General features: G+C 41.4%; 1 long non-coding RNA gene across 1 annotated transcript; it reads left to right on the top strand.

Moving 5' to 3' along the window:
* Window positions 1-3,046: 3,046 nt before the first annotated feature.
* Window positions 3,047-6,261, top strand: LOC134512814 (uncharacterized). The gene is made up of 3 exons (XR_010070251.1): window positions 3,047-3,111; window positions 5,236-5,372; window positions 6,089-6,261. It is a non-coding gene; the product is annotated as an uncharacterized LOC134512814 (long non-coding RNA).
* The last annotated feature ends 569 nt before the right edge of the window (window positions 6,262-6,830 follow it).

Raw genomic sequence — 6,830 nt, 5'->3', positions numbered from 1 at the left:
GTGCAACTCTCAAGAAGTCTTTGGTAAACATTGATTTGCAAATTTTAATCAGATAAATGGGAATTTTCAAGCTATACTTGAAAGCTTACTTGAATTACAAGTAAAGAATGTAAAAAAAAAATTATGAAGGACTTGCATCTATCAATAAGGGGAAATCAAAATGCAGGATGAAACTAAGGGCCCACTGGTGTATGGCATAGCACATATTCTGTGAAGTGTTGAGGATGAGATTGTTTTAACAGTCAGCGGGAGTCAGAGCCTCAATACCTCTAAAAAATCTGTCTCTCTGTACTTTACATTCTTATTGCTTTCTTTGAGGGGGAGAGAGGTTTGAAGGTCACAGAATCGGGCCATTTGCGTAACCAGAACCAGATGATTAATTACTTTTTTAGGGATTTTGTTCCTCTGAAAATTTTATCCCAGAAAAGCATGAGGACACACAAAGTCTGTGGTTGAAAGAAAATTATATTAAGATTATAGAAATATTGTACGTCACAGTTCTATGGGAAGTGGCTTTTCATTGTTTAGTATAAGAAAAAGAAATGCTAACAAGTCAGGCTACACAGCTGGGGTTTGTGCTGTGTAATAAGCTCCAAATAAAGGAGTTTTATAACAAACCTTTAAATATTGCACCCAAGCTGAAAGTACGTATATTGGAAAGTCTCAGACTGAAAAGAAATCAATTAGCACAATTAGCATTCAAACTAGATTAACTGTCATTGTAGCTTAAAAAAACTCCCACTCCATTCTTTCATGCTCCTCCCTCCAAAAAATTTGGAACTCATCACTGGAAATATCACCTCAAAAATCTTTTTCTGCTTTCTATTATTTAAACCAGAGACGTATGTACTCGTTTGAGCAAAATAAGAATGAATCTAATTTTTTTTTTCTTAAATGAGAAACAGATCCAGATGAGGATTTCAAAATTATGAGAACACTTTTTTATTTAGATTTCTGTGCATTTAAGTGGTATGTTCTAGGGAAAATGCTGATTACTGTCAAATGTTGAAGACTAGATCGCAAAGCCCATTGAAACTGCTGGGAAAACTGCAAACAATTTTGATGTGCTTTGAATCAGGCCCTTTCTGGAACAGTCCCTGAACATAACACATGGGACGGGATGAAACATATCTCATTATGCTGCTCCAAAGGCTCTGTTTATCATGGCACACTGACAGGTTTGAGCACCGTCACACAGTCCGTTTCCTGCTTTACACTTTGTTTGGCCCGGTTTTGGCCTGGGCTGACCAGCTTCTCCCATTTAAGGGCCAAACATCATTTGGGTGACTATTGCGGATTTAAGGTGCTTCCCAAGAGGTCGCATGGACGTGGTAACTGGAGTTAGGTAGAAAGAGGTGGGCTGGTTGTGTGAGTCCAGACCATGCTAATGCCATTCATCCTCAGAGCCAGAGAGTGGTTCTGGACACGTTAACAGGCCACAGGCTTATCAGAAGGGAGGCCTCTGTCAACTCTTATCCAAAACCCACTTTTTTCAATGAAGTCTCTCTGTTTTCAGCTGGGTTTACTCCGGAACACTATTCTTGTAGTTTCTCATTTCCCCTCTCATTTCCCCTAACCTTGCTCAGCATGTGAGCTGATCGCAGCAGCAAACAAGTATGGAGAGAGTTAAAGAAGACTGCAACAGACTGGGTTATAAAGAGAATCATAGAATCATAGAATGTGTTGGGTTGGAATGGACCTTTAAAGGTCGTCTAGTCCAACCCTCAACGTGCTGTCTTCTGCAGATCCTCTTCTGTGGGTATAAAATCCCATACATGAGTATGTTTCCAGGAGCCAGCCACACTGAGCCTTTAGGAGGAAACACAAAGGGGCTGGTGCCATACCAGCTGTTTGCTTCTCCGGAGCCTGGCTGACCTCAGTTGGACATTGCTTTGCGGCCTACCGTCTGGGCTGGGAGGGAGGGAGGGGACGAGCAGCAGTGCCGTGTCCTCCAGGCTGAGCTGCTCCACAACTCCCTTAGAAGAAAGCAAATCCTCAGCTACTTTTCTTCTGGACTGCTTTCTGGTGGTTTTGTCTTGCCCTTCCTCAGCACCAGGAGCTGGTTGAGCCCAGTGCTTCTGAGAGCCCCACTCTTTGTGAATACCACTGAATGGGCTTTTTACAAGGTAAAGTTTGACCTAAGGCTTTTGATATTCTGAAAGGAATCCCTTTTACAATGAGCGGCATTACATTAAAAGGACAATTCTGTTCTCTTACTGGAGCGAGATCAGAATTGAGGTTTCTGCAATTTTTCTGTCAACTATAGCTTTGATATAACACAATCCCCCTGATGTTTTTGGTGCTGATAAATAAATGTATTTATATGTTGTGCTCTTACATTCTTGGTACTAACTGAGGAAGCAGAACAATAACATACTCTTGTCAATACAAGCACTGCCCTGGGAATTGACTAATTAACATAAAACTCAGCCCTGCAGGGACATTTCCAGGTTCATTTTTTGCTGCCTCAGCAAACTATAGGGTTTGGGCTGTTAACTACTTTCAGATGCTCTTTGTCTTTCAAGAAAGAAATAAAGAACATCCACATTGCTTTAGGCAAGTTAATGATTCTACAGAACACTTACCTTTTTTACCATATGCTTCACGGCAGATTAAAATCCTGAAGGAGCTAAGGATTATATACCATGTATGGTCCTTTGTCAGAAAAACATGTAGTCTGAACTAAAAGTGAATGGCTGAATGTGACATTTATATTCATTGTTTTTACAGAACTGCATACTGAGGATGTTTGATTTTACTCAAAAAGATCCCAAAGCAGAGGTTTTGTAGATGCTTTGATTTCTCAGGGTCTCTTAAGGTTATGACAAGCAGTTCACAGTGGCAGCTGAGAAAACTAGAGACTTGCGTATCCATTTCTGTAAAATTAGAAGGAAATCTGGCCTAACTTGGCAAAGAGGAGATGTGCCTAAAATTTTCAGGAACTCAGAATTCTTGGGGATTGTGTGTGAGCATATGTGTTTGTGTGAATTACTTTTCATTCGCATTCTTTTCCTTGCACCACAAAACAAAAGTTTCTTGTCTACAGGAAAAATGTGAGAGAAGAGAGAAAAGAGGAAGAAATTCAAATGAAATGACATTTGAATCTCACAGGTAAAGAAAACCTCATTGTTTTTATCAATTTTCTCTAGATCTGGATGTTACAGCAAATTGCTCTCCTCCTTGTACTGTTTGTCTGTTATTATTGTTATGGTTAATTATTATTGTTAGTGTATTATTAATGGACATGTCTGCCTGTTGCTGCTATTTATGAATGAACAAAATCACATTCCGCCATTCATAGAAATCATCTGTAGAAAGTAATAATAGAATAATTTTCTATCAGAGGATTGAAAACTGATAGGTGCTCAAGAGCTACTGCTAAAAGGACTCAGAAGTTAAATTTGAATGAGCATGAATACTTTCAAAGTGTTTTGTAAGAGCTGAAAAATAATCATACGTGCAAAGTGCAAGTTTGAGAAAGCCGACGCTGTGGCACATGCAGATACTTGCAATATTCATAGTTCTGTTTTGTACACATATTTGCTTGTTGGTGCATGAATGCGCTTATTTTGTGAGTGCACTTCGGGCACGGTTATCAGAAGAGCATGCGCGTATATATAACTATGCATGCCTATCGGCACAAGTTATTAAGGTTGCCCAAACCTATCTGATCCTGGTGTATAGGCTTCACAAACTTCACCCATTTGGAATAAAATTTTACGTAATGTATGTCTGCCCGCACTTTTTTTTTTTACTGCAAATTTCAAACATAATAGTTCAACATTTGCTAAAAAAAGGAAGGCAAAAAAAAAAACAACTAAGAAAACACATACTGTTTCACTCTTAATCAGACATCCTGGAAAGGTTTAATTTGTGTCACTGTGGCTTTTGGGTTTCAGAATAGCGAATTGGATTGAGGGGAACTTTGAACTGAACTAGAACTTAAAGAAGTCAGGAAGGTGGGGGAAAGTGAAATCTGATATGGAGCCGGCAGGTAGCCAGGACTATCTGGGCAAGGTGATGCATAAGAAAGGAAGAGAGATTTATTGTGAGACATGAGTGACCAGAGGATGAGGAGTCAAAGGCAGGGAAAAGGAAGGTTTGCTACAGCAGTATTTTGAAGAGAACGAGGCAGCAAGTGTCAGTCTTGGGGTGATCAAAAAAACCCCACAGCCCTTGTGCCCCTCTAGCACGTGGAATGGCACCAAGTGTCTGTGAAAGTCACTGACAAGATCTTCATTTCCTCTCATCCCCATCCACACAAGTACTGTCAATGTACTACTGCCATCATCTACTATGACAACGGTTGCACCAGTCGCAGAGATCTGTGCATTGGTTTCAGTGTTCCCAGCTCTGCTGATTCTGGAAGTCAGCAAATGCAAAGATGCCAAAAATATGCTGATGAAACCTTAGTATTCTTCTTTATTTCCATTGGGTACCGCTCTCATGATAAGTATAATAACTTTTCATTAGTTTAGTCTGCCTTTACTCTGCTGAAAAGCTTAAGGAAAGCTAGGCATAGCTTTTATTTAACTTTTCCCTGGAGCTTCTTCCCTGCACGCAGCAACAGTGGCTGTCTGTCATGTATCTAAAGTGTGCTAAAACAGAGGGAACACTGCATTTTGCCTTTATTGTCAGGAAGCGTCAAAAGTATTAATAGCATAAGTTTTGCTAGCTAGCTAAAATTCTCACACTGCAATCTTGTGCATCAGCATTTTTTTTTTTACCACAGATGGTCATTTATGTAACACTGTTGGAAACTGTGGCTGTGTTCCACAGCAACAGGAAAATGGGATACATCTGCACTGTGTGGGGAAAAATACAAATGAACTAGAAGCTAGGCAAACATTTAAATTACAGGGAAACGGGACTGCGATAAGCCCTGGCCTGCATGAGCAGGAAGAGAGTGTCAGCCTCACCCATGCCCTGAAAAAATGGTCGCATTTATGGCCTACTCTATTGTGCTGAGTGGAAGTTTGTTTATGCGGGACCTTCCTTCCCTCAGGACTTCCTCTGAGAGGAAATGTCGTCACTATTCAGTAGGGGTCAATTGTTATGCGTTCAAAACTCAAGCATAAAATACTATCCCTGAATGCAACAAAGTGGAAAGGAATCAATAAGATTTCTCCATTTACATATTTAGAAACACAACAGTTATTCTTACTCACTAATACTTTCAGAATGCTGAGAAAAATCAAACAGGTCTTGAGTAGCTAAAATAATATTGTTTTACAGGTACCCCAGACACTACTCAGCATTTGGTGAATCCCACCACTTTTGTCAGCTCTGCTATGGGAATGTGTTTTGAATGGAAGAAGGCTAAAAAGCCCGCAGCTGTAAAACCAGGGTCATGCTCTTACGGGAATTCTTGGGTAAGTCTGGTCCGTGTTTTGGACCAAAGTGCTGTGGATCTGAAGTGCTCTGAAGAGCACTTTTCTGAGGCCATGTTTGCAGCTTAGATGTTCCCTGAGTTTTATTTTTCCCTCACAGTGAAACAGGAATGTTGTTTGAGATAAAAGAGCTAATATTAGTGTTGCTCTCCCTTTGCTCTTGTCATTGTGCTGTCAGTCAAATGAAATAACTATGGATGAGACTTGTGGATGGGGAATACACTGAACTCTTAGAGTGACAGAATGACAGAATGACTGAGGTTGGAAGAAGCCTCTGCAGATCACCTCGTCTCATCCAACCTCTTGCTCAGGCAGGGTCAGCTAGAGCTGCTTGCCCAGGACAGTGTCTAGTTCGATGAGTGTCTCTGAAGCGTGGAGACTCTACAACCTCTCTGGGCAACCTGCTCCAGTGTTTGGTCACCCTCACAGTAAAAAAGTATTTTTCTTACGTTTAAATGGAATTTTCTGTATTTCCACTTGTGCCCATTGTCCGTGTGCTTTTGTCAGGCTCATGGTAACTGTGCTGTCTGGCACCAGCCATGCTGGAAAGGTGCTGGGCACCAACCAGACAAAGGCACAACTGAAAATTTTTTGTTCCCCACTCACAAGAGGCAGTTAGTAAACTTTTCTCTCTTAGGTGAGTAGACTTTGTCTCCAGGTATGTATTGGCTCACACTTTTATTTTCATTTTGCTGTAGGACACCTGAAAACAAAGGACGGTGGGGAACTGACTAGGGTCCACCCAGTCTGCAGGGCACATTTGTGTCCAGAAGAGGCATCACAACCATGGCCAATATTGAACTCTCTGTCTCTTGAAGTTTCAAGTTTCAGTGTCATGAAGTCTTCTTCCCTATTGCATGGTCTATACTAAAAGTAAGGTGCCTATCCCCTCTCAGATAACTTATCCTAAGGGTGAGGTAAAACAGTCCAGGGGGCAAGGAAATGTTACTTAATCTTTCCAGTGGAGCACTTAAGAACTCTCCTCCAAGGACAATATAGAAAATAAAACACAGCAAAACATTACAGATTGGTGTCACAGAATCACAGAATTGTAGGGGTTGGAAGGCACCTTCAGAGATCATCTAGTCCAACCCCCCTGCCAAAGCAGGTTCACCTGGAGCAGGCTGGACAGGAACGCATCCAGGCGGGTTTTGAGTATCTCCAGTGAAGGAGACTCCACAACCTCTCTGAGCAGCCTGTGTCAACCTGATTATAGCTCTAGATAAAGCACCATAGCCTACAAGCTGGTTTTATCACAGCTAGAGACCTGGTCCAACATGTTTAAGCTGATTCTTCCCTCTTTCCTCCCTTTCTCTGCCTTTTTCTCTCCTTCCTGCCCTCCCTCGTGCACCCACACGCGGGGATTAGCCAGGTTTTCAGCCTCTCAGGGAAGGAATAAGCGGAGGGCCTTTCCTTTTGCACGTGTACACGTAGCCTTTC

The sequence above is a fragment of the Chroicocephalus ridibundus genome, chromosome 3, assembly GCF_963924245.1.
Source record: "Chroicocephalus ridibundus chromosome 3, bChrRid1.1, whole genome shotgun sequence".
NCBI lineage: Eukaryota > Metazoa > Chordata > Aves > Charadriiformes > Laridae > Chroicocephalus > Chroicocephalus ridibundus.
Note: the sequence above shows the minus strand (reverse complement) of the source record. Positions and strands in the feature narration are given on the sequence as shown.